General features: G+C 42.4%; 1 protein-coding gene and 1 long non-coding RNA gene across 4 annotated transcripts in view; one reads left to right on the top strand and one right to left on the bottom strand.

Moving 5' to 3' along the window:
* Nucleotides 1-26,463, bottom strand: part of TAFA1 (TAFA chemokine like family member 1) — a 460,778-nt gene that overhangs the window by 284,292 nt on the left and 150,023 nt on the right. The gene's annotated exons all lie outside the window — the stretch shown is intronic.
* Nucleotides 4,366-25,938, top strand: LOC130275930 (uncharacterized). The gene is made up of 3 exons (XR_008844960.1): nt 4,366-4,550; nt 22,801-22,871; nt 24,768-25,938. It is a non-coding gene; the product is annotated as an uncharacterized LOC130275930 (long non-coding RNA).

Raw genomic sequence — 26,463 nt, 5'->3', positions numbered from 1 at the left:
CATAATTATATATAGTAAAAAAAAATCCTTTCCCCCATTTCTTTACTATTCAGTTTGGGAACCTTTAGTGCTTACATTCCAAAGGATCACCAATAGAAGTTCCTTCTGTGAATAGAATTACTCTTTCATGGCTTGTCAATGTCTAACGTCATTTTCCCAATAAGTTCCTGTTGAACCATACATATTATATAAGGGTCCTCAAGGAAAAAAATGCTTGCAATGCTACGAAAAATAAATAAATAAATAAAAAAAACTGCTTCCCAAGCAATGTGCTTACTTACTTGAAATTTAAGCCTTTTAAGATGAAGGTCTATTATTTGAGTGCTTGTAATTCTGTAGGGACGCTCGGAGCATTGTACATTATTCAAATAATTAAAATTATTACAGTCCATCATTGGATGTTTTATTCATGTTGTCCCTTATGAATTGGGGTGAATAAAAAAAACTGGTTTCATTTTGATCTTTGATGTCACTCTGACAAAGAACGGTGTATGCCTATTGTGACATACTCTGAATAAACCTGATCTAATTAACTTCATGTCAGGACATATATTACAAAACTCGTTTTATCATAATGAAACAATCTATTCACAGCATAAAAAAGCACCAAAAAAAACAGAGATACATAGTTAAGATTTGATCTTCCCCCTCATTACCTAACACAATACTCAGTGACAATCTTCTGGGATTACTTCAAAACGTAAGACTGAGCGGGAGATCAGAGCGGGCGGCTCCTGGAATTTATTACTATCAAAATGTCACTTAAATTTCATTTGGAAAAGTGAAGAATTAAAGAAATCTCCAAAAGGTAAATGATAGAAAGAAGATAATGGAAAATCAGGAGGAGAATGGGTTATAGATGTGGGAGGCACTGGGGTCTCCTGTGTTGTGAGGACTTGATTTTTTTCAAGGACAAGCGGATGGTTATCTGTGGTATAAAATATCGAAATCATTCTGATGAGTCATATTGGCTGCATGTACGTAGAACAGGAGATTCCAGGAATGTCTCAAGAAGACATCTGGAGTGATTAATCTATAAGATTATTGAACTCCAATGTGTGTTATTCAAGGAGCCGTCCCATGACACCATATTTTTCTGATAAGTGTGTTTGTGGGGGGGCATGTTCAAACAATGTTTAGTTAGTAGTTTCAGCCATAAAGAAAGGTAGTCCGATTTTTGTGAAAAATGCCTGTGGAAAAAAAAGTGTCTGTATTTCAGCCATTTTTGCATGATAAGCATTTTTGCATGATAAGCAAAAAAAAAGAGCATTTCGAATAATTTTACAGCCATAAGAATGTTGGCCATAAATTGAAAGTGAAGGTATACTAACAGACATTGTAATATTAATTTCAATATTTTTGAGCAGTAAAAATGCCATTTTACACGTATTTTATGGGCCAAAAACTGGCAAAAATACTTTGTGTAAACATGGTCTTAGTGATCTCAAGACTGAGGTCATCTATCTATCATCTATATATCTATCTCATATCTATCTATTTTATATCTATCTCATATCTATCTATATATGGTCATCTTGCTGCCGCTATAGGCGAGCTATGTGCACTGATTCTAGCATCCCAGCTCTCCATAGCGACGGAATCACGTGACATAGCTGTGTCATGTGATCAGGTAACCGGAACTAGGGCTCTTACAGCCGAGAACGCCGGGAGCGGCGTTCCACGCTGCGGGCGCCATGCAGGCAGATTTGTACACAGAATATGTCACACAGGTATCTATCCGTAATTATAACATTTAATATGTGACAGCTGGTAGAATTATGTAAATATTAACATGTTTCAAGCTTGTCTTTATTCCCACTCTGCACTTTATTATGTAAACATTTTTTATAACACTTTGCATATTACTATGTAATGTACCTTATATGTATTGCACTGATTTGAGATTATTTTTATGCACTTGTATGATGATTGAAGCACTTTATTATGTAATTGATTAAGCACCTTATGTGGGTATAAAAACCCTCCTGCTGAATTGTGTCACTGAGCTTGAAAATGGTCCTATAGTAGGACAGAAACGTTGCTGCTTTACATGTGAGCAAATAAATCCACTTTTTTTCACTTACTGGAGGAGTGCTGTGCTTTTCTACTTCTATCTATCTATCTATCTATCTATCTATCTCATATCTATCTATCTATCTCATATCTATCTATCTATTAGTGTTGAGCGGCATAGTCTCACACAGTAGTATTAGAGCCTTCTTTACACCACACAAGCTGGAAGCAGAGAGGGGTGATCACTGTGATGTGTACTGTGAAGAAAAAAAAACAAAAAAAAAAAAAAAAAATATTCGTAATTACGAATATATAGCGCTATATTCGCGAAATTCGCGAATTCGCGAATATGCGATATTCGCGAATAATATTCGAATTGCGAATATTCGCGAGCAACACTACTATCTATCTCATATCTATCTATCTCATATCTATCTATCTATCTCATATCTATCTATCTATCTCATGTCTATCTATCTTATATCTATCTATCTATCTATCTAGTGGAAAGGACCGCAGCACACACAATGTATTCCAATATAAAAACTGAATTTATTCCATAAAACAGCAAGCAAAAAGAAAGTCTCACACCACCATCTTCAGGTGTGAGACTACTGAAACGTAGCTTTCTTTTTGCTTGCTGTTTTATGGAATAAATTAACTTTTTACATTGGAATACATCGTGTGTGCTGCGGTTCTTTCCACTGCTATTCAAGTTGGGGCTCCTAACCAGTGCTCCTGTGACGGCGTGCACTTTCTTCTATATTTTTTACTTCTTTTGTGGATGTGCTGCTTCTTTTTGAAAAATGTATCTATCTCATATCTATCTATCTATATATCTCATATCTATCTATCTATTTATCTATTAATCTATTTATCTCAAATCAGTTAATCTCATATCTATTCCCTTCCATCTATCTATCTGTCTGTCTTTCTCATATCTATCTATCGATCAACCAATCAGATCACTTCTTAAATTTTTTAAAAGGCCTCTGAAAAATGAAAAACAATTTGATTGGTTGCTATGGGCAACTGGTCAACTTTTCTTCTACACAGGTTTTGATATATCTCCCCCTATATGTCTATCTATTCATCCACTCAGAATACTGTTTGCTTCCATATACTTATGGATGTAGTAATATTATAGTGCTATCGCTATCAGATCCGCTCCAATCAAACAGCGCTTCAAGTGGCCAAATAGTAGAGAAAGGTGTTAACATATTTGTGCAGTTTACATAATAAAAGCCAACAAGTAAAAGGCTAACATGGAAAACACAGATAAATTATCTGTCGGTGTCAAGTATCCCTTCCAGGCTGCAATCTGGTGACACAAACATCTTTATCGAACACAGTCAAAATCAATAGAAGTTGAAGAATACAGAAATAGAAGCCATTTATACACTATGTGCATCTATTATCCAAAGCATACAGTAATGGATGACGGAATAATTGGAAGAAATACATGCCTACTGTAGTTTTGGCTGCATATAGAATAAATCGGTACTTATCTATAGAGGATAAAAAGGTAGCGGTCCGCGGTCACAGCTGGGTTTGGTGACTGAGGAGACCAAATGCCTCTTCGCCAAATAAGGGTCATGTTCACATGACATAAAAAAACACTCTATTCTAATGGAGTAACTGGGAAAAAAACGGAATGTTAATGTACCTGTAACATTGCTTTAGAGGGGTTGTCTGAGATTAGAAAAAAATCATTTTACCCCCATAAAAGCCACAGTTGCCTTGTGCTGCATCTAATAGGGAATCCCAGTTACATTTCTAATTCATTTGAATGAAGGGGCTGAGCTGCAATACCAGATGCAGCCCATGGAGAAGAGTGGCACTATATAGTCCTGTTACCCTTTTCCAGATTGATTTTGAGGGTAGAAGATGGTATAAGGTGCTCACCTTATTATGTTGTGCTGCAGGCACAACACTGTTTATAGCTTTGATTATAAACTGTAGTATATGTATCCGGAGTCTGTGAGCTGCTGGCCGTCAATACCTGGCCCATTTTGGATTGGTGAAAAATGACGGAGTGCAAGAGTGATGGAATATCCTTGGCAGAGAGTACCCCTCCTGGAATCCAACTTTTTGCCTCTAAGCGCTCACCACTTAATGCCAAAATAATGGTAATTTCAGTAGTGTTTATAATAGAAAGCAGGGACAATGGGGGAGATTTATCAAAACCTGTCCAGAGGAAAAGTTGCCCACAGCAACCAATCAGATCGCTTCTTTCATTTTTAACAAGGCCTCTGCAAAATGAAAGAAGCAATTTGATTGGTTGCTATGGGCAACTGGGCAACTTTTCCTTTGCACAGGTTTTGATAAATCTCCCCCAATGTGTTCCTAGAGGCCTACTCTTCTCTCCATCAGGTCCTAACGAAGAGAGGAGTGTTCCCCTCTAAACATGCTATCCCTGCTTGGCGAGCACTTACAGCCAGAAAGTCGGATTCCAAGAGTTGTACACTCTGCCAAGAATACTCCACCACTCCTTTACTCCAAATAATATAGGAGGACATTTATCATTATGTGCTTTGGTAAGCAAGTTCTGAAGGCATTTTTTTATTTTTATTTATTTTTGCTTTAGTTTTGCTTATGTGCTACGTATTTGTCATACTATCACAGTTGGTTGATAAATTTTGTGACTTTTGTGAGACTTTTTTGCGACTTTTTACATTTGCTCATGTACGGGCGTTTTGTACTCCAGGTCAGACCTGGAGCAGACTTGTGACTTTTTTTGTAAGGGGATTTCAGCTTTTATTTGCCTACGTACGACTTTCGCACATCATAAATACATGACCACTGCAAAGTGAAAACTGAAATTTGCTTAGGTAAGACTGTTTGTTACTTTTTGCTTACCCACAAAAGTTGCACAAAAAAGTGTTTAGGCGCACATGCGACTTTTTGTGTGCCCAGAGTAAGCAAAAAAAAAAAAGGCTCTAAATACCTTGATAAATGTCCTCTATAGTGTCTTATTACAGGGGTCTGACCACTGGGACCCCCAGCTATTGACCCTAGAGTCTTGAGCATTGAGTCTTTGTGCTCTGCTACCTCTGGCAGCTCCATAGACCATGAATGGACTGTAAGCCCCCTATAATAACACTTCTCATCCATTTGCCTACCTTGTCTAGTAGTGGGAATGTATTGATGTACATAATATTGTGGACAGTGCAATCCCCAAGGACAGTGTTTCCCAACCAGTGCACCTCCAGCTGTTGAAAAACTACAACTCCTGGGAGTTGTATTATTGCAACAGCTGGAGGCACCTTGGTTGGGAAACCCTGCCTTAAGATCACAATTAAAGTTATAATAAAACTCTATAAGACAATCTCCCACATTGCAATCCCCTAAAATAGTGCATGCTGGAATTTGTAGTTTTGCAACAGCTGGGTTTGGAAACCCTGCCATAAGATCATAATTAAAGTATCTTCAAACCTAAGGTTCCTTATGACTATACATGATAATAAAATACATATCACAGGTAGTAGAAGATCTGTAGCCTGGCTTCTATTCTAGATCCTGTACAAAATTTTAGATTGTGTCCCGTCATCTACCGAGCCGAATCGCGAATTTTGGACAGAGGCCATTAACAAGTCAAGTGCCAGATGGTTTGACGTTGTCAAATGAAAATTCATCTCCCACTTTGCAGTCTTGTGGTGCTCAAACTTTTACAAGATGTTTTTCCTCCATGGTGTCAATATTATTTTAGAATTCACAAGCAGAACATGAATATCAAATAAAAGTGGGGAAAAAATAATAAATAAATAAAAAAGCATTCAGCAGAGCATCGAAATGCAACGGTGGCATGTTCGGAAGGGAGGGGAGTGACGCAGCGGTGAAGACATGTCTATTAAGACATCTCTAAAGTGTTGTTTTTGTCAATCACCCGCTGGGATCTCTCCTTGGAGAGCCATTGACCTGCTTGGCTTAGGACAGCATGTTTATATCTACAGATGTCAAGGGTTTGAATGGGTTTTTTGTTGAGGCTGGAAAACAGACATCCGCATGCCATAGATTAATATATTGTAGATGTTGATTTAAGTTTATACTGTAGAATAATAAGAAAAATACATATATAAAAAACAATTAAACAGTATGGATGGATAGAATTGAAATACATAAAAGACTAGACCATAGATAAAGAATATGATAAAACTTTAATAGAGCATTCTCATTATGACATACAAAATAAGAATTTCACTGACCCAAATTTGGGTTCTATTTATGGGCCATAATTTAAGGTGCCAAACTTAATTGCAAGACTATGGAGAGTTTACTGTATCCAGCAAGGTGACATAAAATACTATAGAGTGCTATGCCTGTGCCTGCTTATAGTCACACCATGTCTATGACTCCTATTCTGAGGACAGTGCTGAGGGCAGAAAAGATATGTTCTTTATTCAATTTCATAATAATGGGCCCTGAGGTCTTTTTGAAGATAACCCTAACTTAGTTAACCTAACAGTCCTCAGGTGTATAGCCCTTGGGCCAGGGTGTCCCAAAAAGTCTGAATTATTGCACGATTAAGAAGAGAACAAGGGGCGTGGCTTGGCTGCCTGCCTGGATGCACACTTAGGGACTGAGCTCTGGTGTTAACACCTCAAGAAGCGACCTTAAACAGCTTCTAGTTACTCGATTTTTCTCACGCCACTGTGGGAACCACTAACAGTCATGCCTGTTCAGAGAAAGAAACTAGTAAACCAGATTAAGCTCACCAAATTCTACTTCTTCAGAGATGCGTCCTGCCTGCAAGATGGTGACGAGTCTGAAGGAGAGCACTGCCCAGCCCAGTCTGCAGAGATGGCGTCCCTCCCCATCACTCTTTGGAACGGAACCTGCAAAGGTCCACGTCAGACCCCACACTGTTGCTCATCTCTTACGGAAGACAACTGAGGAAGACCAGGAGCTGATACTATGGTGAATTGCGACTCCCGTTCCCGTGCTGACCAAACTCCCTTACAAGCGGCCGCTTCTCCTTCATGCAGCCCGCTCAAGCAGAGACCTCGCCTAGAGGCACAGGCTCCCTCAACATCTCCCTCTGCCCGGGACTCTCCGGACCTCCCTGCCTCCGGGGGTGAGGATGCTCTTTTGGCCTTACCTGTAGCTAATGTCACCTTAAAGGGGTTCTCTGGTGCTTAGACATCTTATACCCTATCCAAAGGGTAGGGGATAAGATGCCTGATCGCGGGAGTCCCGCCGCTGGGGATCTTGCACGCGGCACCCCGTTTGTAATCAGTACCCAGAGCGTGTTCGATTACCGACGACCACAGGGCGTGTGACGTCACGCCTTCGCCCCCGTGTGACGTCACGCTCTGCCCCCCAATGCAAGCCTACGGGAGGGGGCGTGATATCTGTCACGCCCCCTCCCATAGGCTTGCATTGAGGGGCGAAGAGTGACGTTACACGGGGGCGGAGGCGTGATGTCACACGCCGTCGGCCCTGTGGACTGATTACAAACGGGGTGCTGCGTGCAAGATCCCGGGGGTCCCCAGTGGCGGGACTCCCGCGATCAGGCATCTTATCCCCTATCCTTTGGATAGGGGATAAGATTTCTAAGCACCGGAGAACCCCTTTAACGGATTCGGTAATGAAAGATATGCTCCTACTGCAGCGCAAGTCTATGATCATGGACATGCAGGCCCTTATTAACCCTCTGCGCTCTTTAGTGGATGATCTGTGAGGCAGAGATGACCACATTGAGCTGAAGTCTGGCTCCTTTCCTACATCATACAGCACTCTGGTGGAAGCAAGCAATGATCTAGAGGATGAGTTGGCAACCCTGCGTGCAAAAGAGGCAAATCTTGAAGACCAGAGTTGGTGCAACAGTATTAAGCTGCGCGATAACCCTAAATTGGTTCCGCTTGGGGACATTTCAGACTATGTGCGCTCACTGATCAAAGCTACTCTCCCCTCCTGCTCTGAAAGGGACTTGGAAATAGACCATGCACATTGTGTACCATGTACCATGTACCATGTACTCTTGCTCCAATCACACTTTCCCTAAGACAAGCTAAAATGCCATATCGCTGGGGCTTTCTGGTGCGCTTCTGGTCCCCTACAAGAATGAGCTCCACATTATAAAATCGCTTGAGGAAGGAAAAGAGGCATTTCGCAAATGGAACATACTGTACCTGTTCACCTCCCAGAGGGACCCTCATCCTCTGCCTGCAACAAGATCCATAAAGTGTAACCCACCGCAGATCAGTGGGACGAATGTGTTCCAGTTTAGGCTGCAGCCTGGACTTTTCCCCCAGATATTCTGTTAGGGATATTGCTACCTTTTTCTATATATCCTTTCTGCAAATGTTTTCTCTAGGCAATTTTTGTTGCTTCATGTTTATGTTGTTATTTTATGTGTTTTTTGGTGTCAGTTCACTCAGCCTACTCAATCACATTGCTTGTTCCAGATGGCTACGGGCGCCCTCGCTGGGAGGTGCCCCGTACTCCCCGCCCAAGATATTCCAGTTTTGACATATCGAATGCTTTTCTTATTATTATATAATGCAATTTCCTTTTAAGTATCAATGTGAACGGTCTGAATAGTTGAAAAGGACTTATCTGTGGAGAGAGGCAAGGTCACTCAATTGTGATGTTCTTTGTGTCTAGGAGTTGCATCTATTACAAAGGGATGCACTCAGGATAAAACATGTAGTTTTTCCTAACATCTTTCCCTCAAACTTTCATTCCAAATCACATGGAGTAATGATTGCTATAAAGAATACTATAGCCTTCTCCCCAATGAAGAAAATGTTGACCCTCAGGGACGTTATGTGATCCTTATTTGTATGTTAAACAATATGTCCTATATTCTGGTGTCGTTATACGCCCCCAACAAGTACCAACTTTTTTTCTTTAAGAAATGTATGTATAAAATTAATAAGGTTAGGAAGGGCAGGCTTTTAATGTGTGGCGACTTTAATTTAACCCATTCTGCCATTACTTTAGAGATTTCAGAGACCAATAGTACTCCCCCAATGTATCTTTGGAGAAGTAGACCATTCTTCATCTCCATTCCCCAACAAAGCAAACAGTTAGAGGATGATTTATTCATTAATTCTTCAAATTTAACAACCCCTCGAACACGGATCCAATGGTCCTCTGGAATACTCATAAAGCCTATATGCGAGGGTATTTATCAAACAGGGAGCTATTCTTAAACGTAACAAAGAAACAAAACTAGCGGACCTTCTTGCACGGCTCCGACGGATGGAAGCTTTTAACAAAGTTGCTCCTTCCCTGGCATTGGCTGTAGAGCTAAAAGTCCTCTGGCAGGATCTCAGGGGCCACCTGTTGGATTTGTATGAAAGGGTACACGGTAAACTAGGGGCCACATACTATTCACAAAACAATAAGGTGGATAGGCTCCTGGCTTCTCGTCTGAAAGCCCAACACACTAAAAGTAGAATACCCTACCTCCTTCATCCCTCCACTAATGACAAATTGTATTCACCTACAGAAAAAAACAACGTCTTTCAAGTATATTATTCACGACTATATAACGTTAGGGATACTATACCTACCCCTCCTACCCTGGAGAGCGACATACAGGCTTATTTAGCAGACATATATCTTCCATGTCTACGAGACCCTGACCTCCAGACACTAAAATCTCCGATTTCACTACATGAGGTTGAGTTGGTGATTAAAACTCTGCCCCCAGATAAGGCCCCAGGACCTGATGGGTTTGCAAAGCCTGAGGGAAAGGCTCACTGTACCCCTTGTTATGTTTTTTAATTTTTTTTTTGCTGTTCTGGCACCATAGGGGCTTCCTAAATGTGACATGCCCCCCAAAAACCATTTCGGTAAAATTTGCTTTCCAAAGGCCAAATTGACTCCTTCTCTTCTAAGCATTGTAGTGCGCCCGGAGTGCACTTGACGTCCACACATGGGGTATTTCCATACTCAGAAAAGATGGGGTTAAACATTTTGGAGGGCATTTTCTCCTGTTTTTCAGAAAAACTGCATTTTTGGGAAAACAAAATTATTCATTTACACTTTAACGAAAAGTCGGCAAACACCTGTGGGGTGTAAAGGCTCACTGTACTCCTTGTTACGTTCCTTGAGGGGTGTAGTTTCCAAAATAGTATGCCATGTTTTTTTTTTTTTTTTTTTTGCTGTTCTGGCATGCCCCCCAAAGACCATTTCAGAAAAACTTACTCTCTAAAATCCCATTGTCGCTCCTTCCCTTCTGAGCCCTCTAGTGCACCCACAGAGTACTTGACATTCACATATTAGGTATTTCCTTACTCGAGAGAAATTGAGTTGCAAATTTTAGGGTGATTTATCTCCTTTTATCCCTTGTAAAAATTCTGAAACTGGATCTACAAGAACATGAAGTTTTGTCATGTAAAATGATTATAAACCGACGTCCGCTTCCTGCCGACTGTCACGTGTGTTTATGCAATCTGCGTAAATATCACCTCCCTCCTCCCCACGGCTCCCGAAATTACTCTTTGCCGCACCCCGAGCAATCTGTCATCAGATTTCTGACGGTCAATACATCACTTCAACACAATCTACAATAAAGTTAAACCTTATGGAGGTCCCTTGTTCCTGAAATTCTCCTATCAAGCCGGCTTTAGCTTACGCACAAAGGGATTTCTCCGAGGGGGAAACATTTTCTATGTCACATCCTGTTGATGTAGGAGAGTCGGTTGTGGGGCTTTGTTCTAGGCACAGAAAGGTTACAACATGTATATTGTAATGAACAGAGGCAGCATATGTTTCACCATTTACCCGTATAACTGGGTTATTGAATTCTAGGAAATCATCAATATTACAAAAATAGAATAATAATAGTTAAAAGCCTAAAACACAACTGTAGCAGCTATTGTATCTTAGTGCTCTTTTAGTCAGCAACCCCCATAGATATCCAGTAGAATTGCTTATGGAGGATATGTACAATAGAACATAAAGTTATATTATCATTCCAATTTGCTAATTTGTGCCCTTCCATAACAGTCCTACAGTATTGCTCATCCTGAGTTTTCTAGTTCATGGAAGAAATACATAAAAATATGTAAGTGATGTAAAAACAAGATCCATGTAGAAATGGGACCTATGTGTAGCTCTTTCCTTATAGTGTGAACATGATTTATAACATAGCAGGTTTATACACTGTGTGTTACATAGTTACATAGTTAGTTAGTACGGTCGAAAAAAGACATATGTCCATCAAGTTCAACCAGGGAATTAAGGGGTAGGGGTGTGGCGCGATATTGGGGAAGGGATGGGATTTTATATTTCTTCATAAGCATTAATGTTATTTTGTTCCAGGAATGTATCTAATCCTGTTTTAAAGCTGTTAATTTTTCCTGCTGTGACCAGTTCCTGAGGTAGACTGTTCCATAAGTTCACAGTTCTCATGGTAAAGAAGGCATGTCGCCCCTTGAGACTAAACTTTTTCTTCTCCAGACGGAGGGAGTGCCCCCTCGTCCTTTGGGGGGGTTTAACCTGGAACAGTTTTTCTCCATATTTTTTGTATGGGCCATTAATATACTTATATACGTTTATCACATCCCCCCTTAAACGTCTCTTCTCAAGACTACTTTAATCGCTCCTCATAGCTAAGATGTTCCATGCCCCATATTAGTTTAGTCGCGTGTCTCTGCACCCTTTCCAGCTCCACAGTGTCCCTTTTATGTACAGGCGACCAAAACTGAACAGCATATTCCAGGTGAGGCCGTACCAATGCTTTATAGAGGGGGAGTATTATGTCCATGTCCCTTGAGTCCATGCCTCTTTTGATACATGACAATATCCTGCTGGCTTTGGAAGAGCAGCCTGACATTGCATGCTATTCTGTAGTCTGTGATCAACAAGTACACCCAGAACCTTCTCTACCAGTGACTCTGCCAGTTTAATCCCCCCCCTAAGACATATGACGCATGCAGGTTATTAGTACCCAGATGCATAACTTTACATTTATCCACATTGAACCTAATTTGCCAAGTGGATGCACAGACACTTAGTCTATCCAAGTCATCTTGTAACCTATACACATCCTCCATAGACTGTACCGTGCTACAAAGCTTGGTGTCATCTGCAAAGATAGAAACAGAGCTGTTAATACCATCCCCTATATCATTGATAAATAAATTAAACAACAGCGGGCCGAGTACTGAACCTTGGGGTACACCACTAATTACCGGGGACCAATCAGAGTACGAATCATTGACCACCACTCTCTGGGTACGATCCATGAGGCAGTGTTCAATCCAGTTACAAACTAAAGTTTCCAAGCCCAAGGACCTTAAATTACCTGTCAGACGTCTGTGAGGGACAGTTTCAAATGCTTTAGCAAAATCCAGAAACACTATATCCACAGCCATTCCTCTGTCAAGGCTTCTACTCACCTCTTTATAAAAGCAAATTAGATTGGTTTGACAACTTCTATCCTTAGTAAACCCATGCTGGTTATCACTTATAATACAATTATCCCCTATGTATTCCTGTATGTAATCCCTTATAAGTCCTTCAAACAATTTACCCACAATGCATGTTAAACTTACCGGTCTATAGTTTCCTGGGGAAGACCTAGAGCCCTTTTTGAAGATTGGCACCACATTCGCCTTGCGCCAGTCCCTTGGCACAATACCAGACACCAGAGAATCTCTAAAAATCATGTGAGGCCCTGGAGTGAGTTGGATGATGATGATTGTATTGGGTGCCATAAAGCTGGACATGCATTGTCTCCAACTCCCCCCTTCCCCCATAGACAAACACACTCAGATGTATTTAAACTCTGGGGAGATGGGAGAAAGCCGCTGCCAGACATCTATGGTGGAGGTGGCGTATCTCACTCAGAACAAAGTAGTTGGTGTGTCATCAGAGGAGAGTAAGGAGGCCCAATACACATTAAAGAAGATGTTCAGTGCAAAGCAATTTATGTCTGATCGATGTCTGATCGCGGGGGGTCTAACCACTGGGACACCCCGTGATCTCCCGTATGGGGCCCCAGCTCGGCCCAGGCTCTGCGCTGCTAGAGCGCATTTCATACCCAGCAGGTCAACTAGTACAAACACGCCCCCTCCATTCATTTCTATAGGAGAAGCAAAGACACTGTGGGGGAGATTTATCAAAACCTGTGCAAAGGAAAAGTTGCCCAGTTGTCCATAGCAACCAATCAGATTGTTTCTTTCATTCTGCAGAGGCCTTGTTAAAAATGAAAGAAGAGAGCTGATTGGTTGCTCCTCCTATGCTCCTGTGTCTCCGCTTCTCCCATAGAGACTCACACTGTGAAAGATTTTAGATCATGTTTTTTTACACCCAAAAAATAAGTGGCATGACCTATTTTTTTTTTACTGTCTATAGTTTAAAAAAAATGGCAGTTTTTTGGTCCATAGTTCCAGCCCTTACAAAAAAGAACATTTCTTTTTTTCAGGGCTGAAAATATGGCAAAAAAGTGGAAACATTCAAATGAATTCATGGTCTGCCAGAGTGGGACGCCCTCTATAAGGTTCATGTGCCTTAAAAGGGGGTGTCTTATTAATACCCTGCACTTAGACAACCACTAAGGGCTAGCAGGAGTTAAAATTCTATGTCTGATTAAAACATTTAAGTGTTTGGGTATAAAGGGCAAGTGCTATCTCTATTCACCATCCCCTTATAGAGCATCATAAAATATCTCAGCAAGTGAATTAACTGACTGCAAGAAGCTGGGATCCATAAAACCAAAGTATACATTGATTATTTGCCTCAAGTTGCCGGCTTGTTAAGCATCCCATTCCTTTCATACAAAAACGAAAAAATAAACAATCTGTGTCCATCACCTCCCCGCCGATGTAACAGAATCCTTGTGTAGATTGCTCTGTATTCTCACAGCCAAAAAACATAATAAGTTGGAATTAAAGTTGTAAGGAGAAAATCCCTTTAATGGGAAAAGCTTGCTTTAACAATTTGAGGGAGGAGAAACAAATGGGAAGGAATGAAGAGCTGCTGTAGAGCTCAGTAATGTGTTAAGTATTATCAATGATGAGAGTAATGGCTTCCCTGACAAAAAGTACTATATATTTTATATGATGATGTGCAGGGAGAAGATCATAGCAAGTGTACGATCTGCAATACCAACCCAGAAGTGGACAATATAAGCTAACTTCTAAATCCTGGACACCGCCTCATAGGGATTGAAGAGGTTGTAATTGATATAGAGGTCTGGAGGGACCAACATCTCCTCTCCATCACCAAACATGTTAGAAACAGAGCAGACTAGGTCTGATATAGACATAAGTATTTAGAGGGGTTCTCTCTGGAGTAAACATGGATGACCACTGATCGAACATAAATATTCGCCTGAAACGTTTATAGTCGCATCGACTATATTTTCTGTTCCCACCATTTCCTTCCCTCAATTACGTCAGCCTCGATAGGATCTATCACCTTTTTTTGACCACGCCCCGGTACACCTCTCCTTCACGCTACCCTCGTTTGCCAAGCCCCATGCCACCTGGCACCTGAATGAATCCCTTCTCCTGGATCCATTATGCCTACAGGAGTTGACAGAAACGATCTCAAATTTTAACACTGATGAACAACATAACACTGATAAACAACATGACACAATACATCTCCTCCACGGCGCTTCCCTGCCTCTCGGCTGACACCATATCCTCCCTAGAATCCCCATTCACCCCAGAGGAACTAACAGCGGCTATATCGGCCCTCTCAGTGGGTAAAAGCCCCGGCCCAGTTGGATATACAGCCAAATTCTACAAATCCCTTCGTGACAACTTGACTACTCCCCTTCTCACAGCTTTTAACTCTATCTCAGGATCTTCCTCTATTCCCACATCTTTCTTAAGAGCCTTCATCACGGTGATCCCGAAGGAGGGTAAGGACCCCACCCAATGTCAAAACTACAGACCCATCTCCCTTCTTAACGTGGATACAAAACTTTTTGCTAAACTGATCGCAAACAGACTGGCTACCCATATGGGAGCCTTAATCCACACGGACCAAGTGGGATTCGTACGCGGAAGGGAGGCGAGAGATAATACTCTCCGTACCTTCTCTGCCGTCCACTATGCTCGAAAAACCCGTTCTCCCGTATTTCTGTTATCTCTCGACGCCGAAAAGGCGTTTGACCGTGTGGATTGGGGCTTTCTTGACACCACTCTGTCTCAGATTGGGATGGGCGCCCTGATGAGGGCTCGTATAATGGCTCTTTATTCCAGCTTCCAGGCTCAGGTTAGAGTAAACGGCCTCCTATCCCCTCCGTTTGACATTCGCAATTGCACGAGGCAAGGCTGCCCTCTATCCCCGATTCTATACATTTTGTGCATTGGAACATCTGCTTAACGTCATTCAGCAAAACCAAGACATCAGGGGTCTCCAGACCCCCTCGTGCCAGTGCAAATGCTCCGCCTTCACAGACGACCTCCTGCTATACCTGTCTGCCCCCTTATATCTCTTCCCTCTCTTCTCTCCACCATACGCACATTCTCTCACCATAGCAATTACAAGTTAAACCCATCCAAAAGCGAAGCCCTCAATATTACCCTCCCTCCTGAAGTGGTCAGTCACCTCCGTGCTACGTACCCCTTCAAGTGGTGTGACAGGTCCTTCAAATATCTTGGTGTCCATATCCCCTCCAACTTGTCTGATATCTATACCCTAAACTTTCCCCCATTGTTGAAAATGCTGGGGTCGGACCTTGCCAGTTGGGAGCGCAGAGACTTTTCCTGGATAGGACGTATTAACATCCTGAAAATGAATGTCCTACCCCGCCTACTTTACCTGTTCTCTGCTATACCGACTCTCCTCTCCTGCTCTTTTTTCAGGGAGATCTCTGCCCTCCTCACTGACTTTGCCTGGGCCCATAAACACCCGAGACTCAACAGAGAAATCCTATCCATGCGCAAAACTGACGGTGGCCTGGGTCTCCCTCATTTCATTCTTTACCATCTGGTGGCGATCCTAGCCAGAGTATTGGATTGTCACACGCCCGCCTCGAATTAACTCTGGATAGCCCTTGAATGTGAGGCCACTTCATTAGACCCCAAATCGCTCCTGTGGCTTCCTGATAAAAAACTCCCTCCTCACCTCACCACAGATCTGCCCCCGGTCATGGCCACGATTGCATACATCAAACGACACTCCTTACCCCCCTTGCGATCTACACTCCCGATGGCACACTAACGCCTGTTTTTGACAACCCCCTCTTTCCAGCGGCGCTCTCAGCCTCTCACTTCTTAGGGATGTCCAGGGCTGACTCTCCCACATTCTTCCACCTCCTCACGCCAACCTCCCTTAAAACATTTGATGTCCTATGTGGTGGCCCCCCCTAAATCTTTCACGCAATTCTTCCAATGTTCACAATTAAATCACTTTTACAAGACTTCCAAATCTTCCCTCCATCTACATCGTACCCTCTCCTCGTTTGAGAAGCTATGTGTGGCCTCTGATAGGACTTTCCGTCCGATTAGCTCTCTATATGCTCTCCTACTAGACACCTTACGGACCACCCCGTTACCTTAAAGAAGCGGGTGGGAGAGGGAACTGGGCTTCTCCGACGGGGACTGGAGGAAAGCATTAATGCAATGCCACAAACTGTCCACCTCCTGCAAGGCTCAGGAAACGAATTATAAAATACTAACTAGGTGGTACAGAGTCCCCTCCCTTCTGGCAAAATTTTACCCGGTGTTTCTGACACGTGCTGGAGATGCGGAGAACCTGGGGGAAACATGACACACATTTGGCTGACATGTAATGCCCTGACTTCCTTCTGGTCCCAAGTTTTAGACCTCATTCACAAGCTGACATCCATCCGACTTCCCAAGCTCCCCGGCCCCATCCTGCTATCCATGTTCCTGTCTCCTTTACCGAAATGGCAAGCACGCCTTGCAGGCTTCATGGTCCTAGCAGCGAGAACAGTCATTCAGAGGAACTGGAAATCTGTCTCCCCACCTATACTCTCATCCTGGTTTCAGGAACTCTCCCACCTCCACTGGATGGAAGAGCTGCTAGCTGACACTAGGCACCAGGCAACGAGACACCACCTAATATGGGGCCCATGGAATGCCTTCCTATCTACTGACTCATACAGAACATTGTACACCTCACCCCCTACCCACCCGGTCTTGGAGGCCTCCTAGGTGTGTTGAGTCCCTAACCCAAGATCGCAGCCACACGGGGGGGGGGGGGACGAGCCTCCACGCCGCGCTGAAGAATCCACCAGTGCTCTACCTGTACCACTCTAGCCACTCTCGTTGTCACTTGCTCTCTTCCTACCCTCTCCTACCTCCTTTCCTTTACTATCACCTCCCCTTCCTTTGTCCTGTTGCCCCAGCCCCTCTCTTTCTTTCCTTTCTCTTGACCTCTCTGAACAGTTTCTATAAATTCGTTTGGACAGATAGTTGTTCTAGCTCACCGCACACACCCCTGGGTACACACCTCTCCTGAATGACATACGGTCAATACAGCTAAGTGTTTACATGACTTCTTGCAGTCCTTCTACCACTGCGATTGTTTTATAGCTCAGAGGTACCTACCCTATTGTCTTTTGTTAACTTTTAAATTGATAGTTGCTTGTTACTGCACAACTGTTTGTTTGTCTCTCTTATGGAAAATAAAAATTTCTACTTAAAAAAAAAAATTATAATAATTTGCCTGACCTCTGGGACTCCCACCAATCTAAAGAATCTGCTGCAATAAAGAGAGTTGAGCTGCAATACCAGGTACAATTGCTCATATGACTGTGTAGACAAATAAAGATGACTGTTACGCCGAGCGCTCCGGGTCCCCGCTCCTCCCCGGAGCGCTCACAGCGTTCTCCCATTTGCAGCGCCCCGGTCAGACCTGCTGACCGGGTGCGCTGCGATAATGTTCCCAGCCGGGATGCGATTTGCGATGCGGGACGCGCCCGCTCGCGATGCGCATCCCGACCCGCTTACCAGACTCGTTCCCCGTCTGTGCTGTCCCGGCGTGCGCGGCACCGCTCCCTAGGGCGCGCGCGCCGGGTCTTTGCGATTTAAAGGGCCGGTGCGCCACTGATTGGCGCATGGGTTTTAATCAGTACCTTCACCTGTGCACTTCCCTATTTATACCTCACTTCCCCTGCACTCCCTTGCCGGATCTTGTTGCCATTGTGCCAGTGAAAGCGTTTCCTTGTGTGTTCCTAGCCTGTGTTCCAGACCTCCTGCCCTGACCTTCTGCTACGTCCGACCTTGCTTTTGTCTACTCCCTTGTACCGCGCTTATCTCAGCAGTCATAGAGGTTGAGCCGTTGCCGGTGGATACGACCTGGTTGCTACCGCCGCTGCAAGACCATCCCGCTTTGCGGCGGGCTCTGGTGAAAACCAGTAGCAACTAAGAACCGGTCCACCGACACGGTCCACGCCAATCCCTCTCTGGCACAGATGATCCACCTCCAGCCAGCCGAATCGTGACCATGACCTTTCATGGTCTAAAGTAATCCTGGGGGTCCCATAGATTGATCAAACATTGATGGTCTAAGACAGTCCCCCAACAGGTCATATTTTCAGGATTTCCTGAGGCTTTCCCAAGTGATAGAATTCTGGTCAGAACATCAGGCATCACTACAAGGGTTCTCCATAGGAGATATCCTCAAATCATGACCTGTTGGGGGAACTTAGGACTGCACTTGAGAAGCATAGAAAAATAGGCATAATGGGGGAATGTATCATTTGTTTTACCCTGGTTTTATGTACATTTGTCGCACAGTTTGTCTCCGATGCTGTTTCATTGCGACTTTTGCTTTAGAAGACTCTTCAAAAAGAACATACCAAGTTGTGATTGCAGTTGATATCATGCAGTGGTCAGGAATTTATGATGTGCAACTTTTCAGTTCGTCACATATTTTGTCACAACTGTGCTAACTTAGGCACAAATCTACACCAGCCCTGCCTTGGCTTACAAACCGACTGCAAAGAGCATTATTAAAAAGTTGCACATTTTGTTGCATGGAATAAAACATTGCACAAACACTTGCAGAGGAATCACCATACAAAGTGGAGTACTGAAGTAAGAAATGTGATCATCACAAGATTTATCACATTCTGTGCGCCATGTAATACATTTGGTACACAGTTTCCACCACAGTAATTGATGGGGCAAACAGACATTCACTAACACCACTCTTGATGAAAACCTCCCAAAAGTGTTGAAAAAAAAAAACTTTATTGTAAAGCTTATACACAGAATTTCCTCAACTTTCACGATTTACGTGCAATGACGTCACAGTAATAATTTCAGTAGACACATCTATGTTTTATTGTGAATCAGTCGGATTTGATTTGTGCCAGATTCTCAACATTTTGGATAACAGGATTATCACACAAAGGTACTGTATATAAAACTTACTTGTAATTCTCTAGTTTGGATGCCAATGATCATATTATTACATGATGTCAATGAGTCCACAACAGAGCTCTATTGTAGATCAATAACAATCCTAATCCCTCCATTTTCTTGTCCTTTGACTATGAGATAAGATCTTGACCGATCAATGCAAAGCATGAGCATACTGTCTGCACACTCTAGTTCCCTTCCATCCACTCTTATCTATGCAGATGCCGCTGATGTTATCTGCATCTGTTCTTGCTGTATAATCTCATTGTTACTAATCTACTGTCAGCGCGTCTCCTCCCAAAGCTTAAGTCACCTCCTGACCACAAGATATTTCTGTCTCTTTTCATCATTCTTCAAGAACATCCTGAAAGATCGTCCTAATAATGTGCACCACATTTTTCCCATATTCTTGTAATGTTAGAGGAGAGCTTCTTTATCCTCGATGATGTGCTCTCGATGTGCGACAATAGGTTAATAAGTCATGTTTTTTAATCATCAGTTTTAATGAGAATATGGGAAATTGTATCTCATGCTCCCTTCCTGGTGTAAATTTACCTTTAAATGTTGAAATATCATAAAAAAAATATTAAAAGTTCTGCTTGAAGTATTTCATATAAACATTTTTAATTTGGACAATATTTATGTACAGTATTTAAAGGGGGAATCCAACCAAATTGTATCTTCTAACATTCAATGCGCAGTAAATCACATAATGGAGTCTACAAGCTTGCTTAAACTTATTTTGAAGGTAAATAGTACTTAAAGGGGTTATCCAACATTAGGTTACTTTAGTACTTACCTGCCAGGCAGTAATGTACATCCTTAGAAAGGATCTGTTTGTCTTGGGTCTAAATGGCTGTGTTGTGAGTCCACCATAACTCTGTGGCTATCTTTTTGTGAAATGGCTGTTTCCTGCTGGAGTTCCCTCCATCCACCTACAAGTCCCAAAATCCCTTGTAAGTGTGGGGACACTTTTCTCCCTTCTACACATTAGTCACCCCACCCATTGCAGCATAGATGAGCTCCCTTCTATGTGTGGTGTGCTTAAAACTGCATTTCCTGCAGCCCTGCGGAGAATGATCTCACTCCCACCCAGCGGCCGCTCCACCCATTGAAGCAGACAGGCTCCCTTTGAACACCTCACTAGTGATTTAATATCTCGGGCTGCACTGTAAACTGGGAAAAGCCAGAGACAACACTCCTTTTGTATGCTGATAAAAATGAACAGCATATCCTTCCTGGGATCCTTCCACAAAGTGGGAATTTAATGTAGTGAGAATGTGAGAATCCCTTTAATATAGTCCATTACCTTGGACAAACACCGATATTAAAAACTTAAAGTGTTGCATTGCTCCTTGGAGCCTTCAGACCTACCTATAGAGATTTGACCAGGCTCTATAAAGCAATGCAACCCTTTTAGTTTTGGACATCAGAGGTGGTGCGAGGTAATTGACTATATTAAAGAAATTCTCTGTTTTATAAAACTCCTACTTTTCAGAAAGATCCCTTGATAAATAACTGGTTATATGGTGATCTCCTATATGGGCCCCTAGCATTAGCTGTAAACTGTCATGAACTTGGCAGTAACTGTTTGATTTCCCTACAGCACCTCCACAGGGGAAACTGGGCATTACTCATTGTTGTTTCATATTAAACAAATGTCTGTAATGTAGGACATATCAATTTTTCCAGAACGAGAGACGCTCTTTGCCAACACTATGGCCATGAGATGAGGGTTCTGAACAAATGACTCTATTAACGCAAAATTTCCATTTTTTTTTTTTTTTTTTTAAGTGAGATTTCTAAACTGTACAATATGATAGGCACCCCTTTTCTCTCTTTCTTTGCACACAATAATATTAGGGTGACCCAATGTGTTTGCTAAAATGGGGGGGGGGGGGGGGCTATATAGGTTTCTTACCTTCCGACCTCAGAAGCAGACTTGTATCCCCATACTCTAAATGTTCTCTAAAATCTCATTGACTATAGTATGTACAGCTTGATCTATTGTGTTGTGTGAATAAGTGCCAGGAATTTACTTATGTACACAATACGCTATTGATGAGCAATATGAACAGCTACACAGCCTCCATTAATCGAACCGATAATAAAATCTGATGCTATCTGCATTTAGTCAATCCTGATGTGTTGTTTGTGTTTCAAAATGAGATCCAAGTTTGCCAGTTCAGTCTCAGCAGAAAATTGCATTGGAAAAATGTCACAATGGAAAGGGTAACAATAATTCAGTAACAATGTAGTGCATGAGCTTGTTATGAAAAACACAAATGAGCTGAGCTCCCACTATAAATAAGAAGAATCATTTATTCCCCACTGAGAAAATCTATGCTTATTTTAGTGGCCGTAGTAAAATTAAAAAGAAAAAAAAAAAGAAAAACACACAAACAAGAAAGGAAACCTTCCACAGTTACTTCGGAACCGGCCGTCTCCTGAAGGTGAATTACACACTGTATAAATTTGTTGTGTTCTTGGTTGTAAACAAAGGAAAAACAATTATTTTTTGGCTGCAAGAACTGCTAAATTCCTTTAAATTTAGAGTATTTTATTATGTTTTTTTCTAAAAGTGGAAGACATTTAGTACCCATTTATTTTAAAGTCCACTTTAAATCAAAAAGTTTCTAGCGCACATAAGCCCCTATATGTGTTCTTTTTGTAAGAAGGGTCCCCCAAAAATAAGCTGAGAGTGAATGCTGCAAGAAGTGTTCAATTCTCCTGCAGCACCCCCAAAGGCAAATGAAAGAACTGTATAGTTGTTATTAAAATCATTTGACTTTTCGGCGGAGATTTATCAAAATCTGTGTAGAGGAAGAGTGGTGTAGTTGCCCATAGCAACCAATCAGATCGCGTATTTCATTTTCCGAGGCCTTTTTAAAAATTAAAGAAGCAATCTGGTTGCTATGGGCAACTGCACAACTCTTCCTCTACAGAGGTTTTGATAAATCTCCACTTCATGAATAGCATGGATGTGTTGGGTCCTCTCGAGTAACAGACACTCTTCATAGCTCTATTTAAACTAAGAATGATCCAAAAGATTGTTTACAATTTATTTTCTAAACCAACTGCCCCATGTGTGCAAGTGGGTAAGTAACTGGCTCAGTGATAGGAAACAGAGGGTGGTTATTAATGGTACTTATTCTGATTGGGTGACTGTTACTAGTGGGGTACCACAGGGGTCAGTCTTGGGTTCTGTTCTATTTAATATATTTATTAATGACCTTGTAGAGGGGTTGAATAGCAAAGTAGCAATCTTTGCAGATCAATAGAGAAAGACAGTGGTTCCAGCTCCACCAAAAATGGTTAAAAATAGGTAACTTTAATTCATATAATATAAAAAAAATTATGAAAGGAAAACACATGTAACAAAAAAGTGCTCTAGTGAGTTAAAAACCCACGTCCACCGACGCGTTTCAAACAAATATGTTCTTTCTCTATTGTCTTTCTCTATTGGATTGTATCAACCAAGGATATGGCTTGGCTCTTGTTTCCTGTGCTCCCCAAAAATGGACATCTTCTCCCTTTATATCCTGGCAAATGGTGAGCTGAAAGTACAAACCCTTTCTTTTTTCTCAATCTTTGCAGATGATACTAAACTATGTAAAGCAGTAAACATTATAGAGGACAGTGCACTGTTACAAATGGATCTGGATAGGTTGGAGGTTTGGGCTGGGAAGTGGCACATGAGGTTCAACAGTGATAAATGTAAGGTAATGCACATGGGGAGGAAATAATTCTACCGCTATACAAATCACCAGTCAGACCACACGTAGAATACTGTGTACAGTACTGGGCACCAGTGTACAAGAAAGATACAGTGGAGCTGTAGAGAGTTCAAAGACGGGCAACCAGGGTAATACGGGGGATGGGAGGACTATAGTACCCAGAAAGATTATCAGAATTAGGGTTATTTAGTTTAGAAAAAAGAAGGCTTAGGGGAGACCTAATAACTATGCATAAATATATCAGGGGGCAGTACAGAGATCTCTCCCATGATCTATTTATACCTAGGACTGTATATATACCAAGGGGGCATCCTCTACATTTAGAGGAAAGACCAGCACTGTCTGAGGAGGTGGTCATGGTTAACTCGGTAAAATAATTTAAAAGGGGTCTGGATGCATTTTTGGAGAATAACAACATTATAGGTTATGGATTCTAGATCTATAGGGACAGAAGGTTGATCCAGGGATCTATTCTGATTGCCATATTTGGAGTCGGGAAGGAGTTTTTTTCCTTCCTCTGGATCAATTCAGTAGGGACTCATTAGGGTTATAGGTTGAACTTGATGGACTTGATGGTCTTTTTTCAACCTTATGAACTATAAAATATTGCATTCACCATACAGATAAAAAAAAAAAACATATATATATATATATATATCATTATTGGCCATTTACATGCTGTTAATGTGGTTGTCCAGCGAAATAAACAAGCTGTGCATAGTGTCAAAAGGTATAATAAAGCAACTTACTAATATAATGTTATTAGTCACAGTGCAGAGATCTTCCATATCATCTGTGTCCTCTCTCTAGTAAAAGCTCTTGTCCCCCCTCCCCTACCCTTCTGTCAGTATCAAAAAAAAAGCACAATGATGTAACGGGGTGGGGGCTGGTATTACTGCTCATAAGACTCATTAGTTAAGGCTGTAGTATCCCCATTCTGACAAAAACTAATGTGACTGAGAATGGTTTTCTACTGCCTTTTCTAATGAGTCATAAATCTAAGGAGCAGTAATACCAGCTCCCCCCTTTCACATCACTGATCTTTTTCCATGCTGACAGGAGGGGAGGGGGGGCAGGAGCTCTGCATTCAGAGCAAGGGAGACAGCACAGAATATATGAAAGATCTCTGCACTATAGTTAATAATATTATATTAGTAAGTAGCTTTATTATTCTTTACTGTAGAGCAGCCAAGAGAAGCATCATTCTGTCTGCACTGCTTGTGAGAAAAGGAGCAGAAAAGCTCTAGGAACATTGCAATATAACTAAGAAGTCTCCTTCAGCAGCAGGTGTATATTGTCAGCTTTTCCGTTCAACCACTGACAGCCATTCTGTAGACCATGGAGGACTTGTCTACTTGTCCCTGTCACTGTCAGCTTCCATCCCCCCCCCCCCCCCCCCCCCATTGACTGTTATTTGTACAGAACCAAAATGCTTCTCTTGGGCTTTGGTCCCCAAATTCTGGCTCCCAGGATGTTGCAAAACTACGACTCCCAGCATATTTTGACAGCTACTGACTGCTAAGAACAACTGATCCGTCACAGTCTGGATAGACAGAACAACAGGGCACATAGCATCACCCTGTCTGCTGCTCACTGTAATATTTCCTAAGCTTATCTTGCACATGTTCAGGCTACAGTACCTAAGAATATTACATGTGTGTAATTGAGAAAATCCTTCCTTTAATGTTTCTTTTTTTCTCTTCTTAAACAGATCTCCCACGCCCGTGCCTGGCATTCCTCACTGCATTTTATTTGACTGAGACGGATTTGTTGAATCTCCGACTGCTCCCAGATATTCTGCCAGTAGCACTTCTATAGAACATAAATTCACTCTACCCATCAGTGAGCCGCCAATCACGAAGGCACTGCCAGTGGTTGGTGTCTGCCTCTTCCTCTCTATCTTTCTTTCCATCACTGTGTGGTTGCATAGGGAGCAAGTCCTATGGCTCAACATAAGATTATAAACCTGCGTCTTCTGTGCGCGCTAAGAAAAGTTCAAAGTAGATGTCTCTTATATGAGTGTAATTTGTCTATCTTAGCAGTCATTTCTTCTTGCACTAATGCACCTAAAATAAAAAAGAACCAATTCTGCAAATATTCTATCCTTCCATCTTTTCTTAGGCTTGTGTAACAAATTGGGCATGATAATAAAATTAATGCAATTTAAATCTGTTGGTTAAACAAGATTTGTCATCCAACATAAAAATGGAGGAAAAGGAGGGCACATGCGCGTGACTCACTAGGAAAGATGCGTCCTCTGTGAGCTCCGCGCCACCGGCCGGGATACAGCTTCCTCAGCGCTGTTAATCCAGCTCCACCGACCTTTCACCTCTCCTAAAGCTCCGGTGAAGTCCCCAGCATGGACAAGAACAAGTTTGGCGGGTCGCAGAGAGCGCTCTCACAGACTATTCCCGAAATATTCAGAACGGGCCCTAAATACAATATGGCGCCGACTCCTTCGCACGCCTCCAGCCCGCCGGCTGCCGAGGAGGAGGACATAGCTGATTTTACCCCAATGCTGCCCTTACCTGCTGACCCACTGAATCCTGCTGATCTGTACCGCTCCATCCAGCTACTCTTCAAGACTGAACTGGGAAAGGCTGTGGCGGACTTCACAGAGCAGGTGGGTGAACTGGGTCAGAGGGTGTCAGATATTGAACTGAGAGCGGATGAGCTGGTTGATGCAATTGAAAATGACCGCACGCTCCTGGCGGAGCATACTGAGCGCATGGACATGATTGAGCTAAAAATTGAGGACCTGGAGAACAGGTCGCGAAGAACAAATATACGCATACGTGGCCAAATATACGCATACAGACCTCACAGCAGCGGCGCTAGACCTCTTTACCAAGTTATTACCACAAGTGGACTCAACATTACTAAGATTGAACCGTGTCCACAGAGGTTTGGGCCGCCCTAAAGGCCCCCGACATCCCCAGAGACGTTGCCCTCCTCTTGCACTACCCGGAGATGCAGGTTAAAATCTTACAGGCAGCACGAAATGTCGCCCCACTCCCGGGATTGCCGCCTTCAGTTCACCTGTATGCTGATTCGGCTCCCTCCACCCTTCAGAGGAGACGTAACATGAGACCGGTCACACTTGCATTACAAAAAGCCCAGGTTTGCTATCAGTGGGGGTTCCCCTTTAATCTACAGTTCCAGATACGCTCTCAGACATATGTTGTGCGCACTCCCTCTGAAGCCATGGAGATACTATATCGGGAGAATATTCCGTTTGACAACCAAGCTGCTCCACCCTCCAAGTCACCGGCCCTCAAACGTATGTGGCAGCGCACTGACATGCCGCATAAGCAACACCGCTCTCACCCACAGAAACCTGGATGATGTCTGACTCCGAATGATTACTGGATCTCATCTTATGTTCAGAACTTACCGATGTTCTTTTA

The sequence above is a fragment of the Hyla sarda genome, chromosome 6, assembly GCF_029499605.1.
Source record: "Hyla sarda isolate aHylSar1 chromosome 6, aHylSar1.hap1, whole genome shotgun sequence".
Classification (NCBI taxonomy): Eukaryota; Metazoa; Chordata; class Amphibia; order Anura; family Hylidae; genus Hyla; species Hyla sarda.
This window is presented reverse-complemented; position numbering and strand designations above follow the sequence as displayed.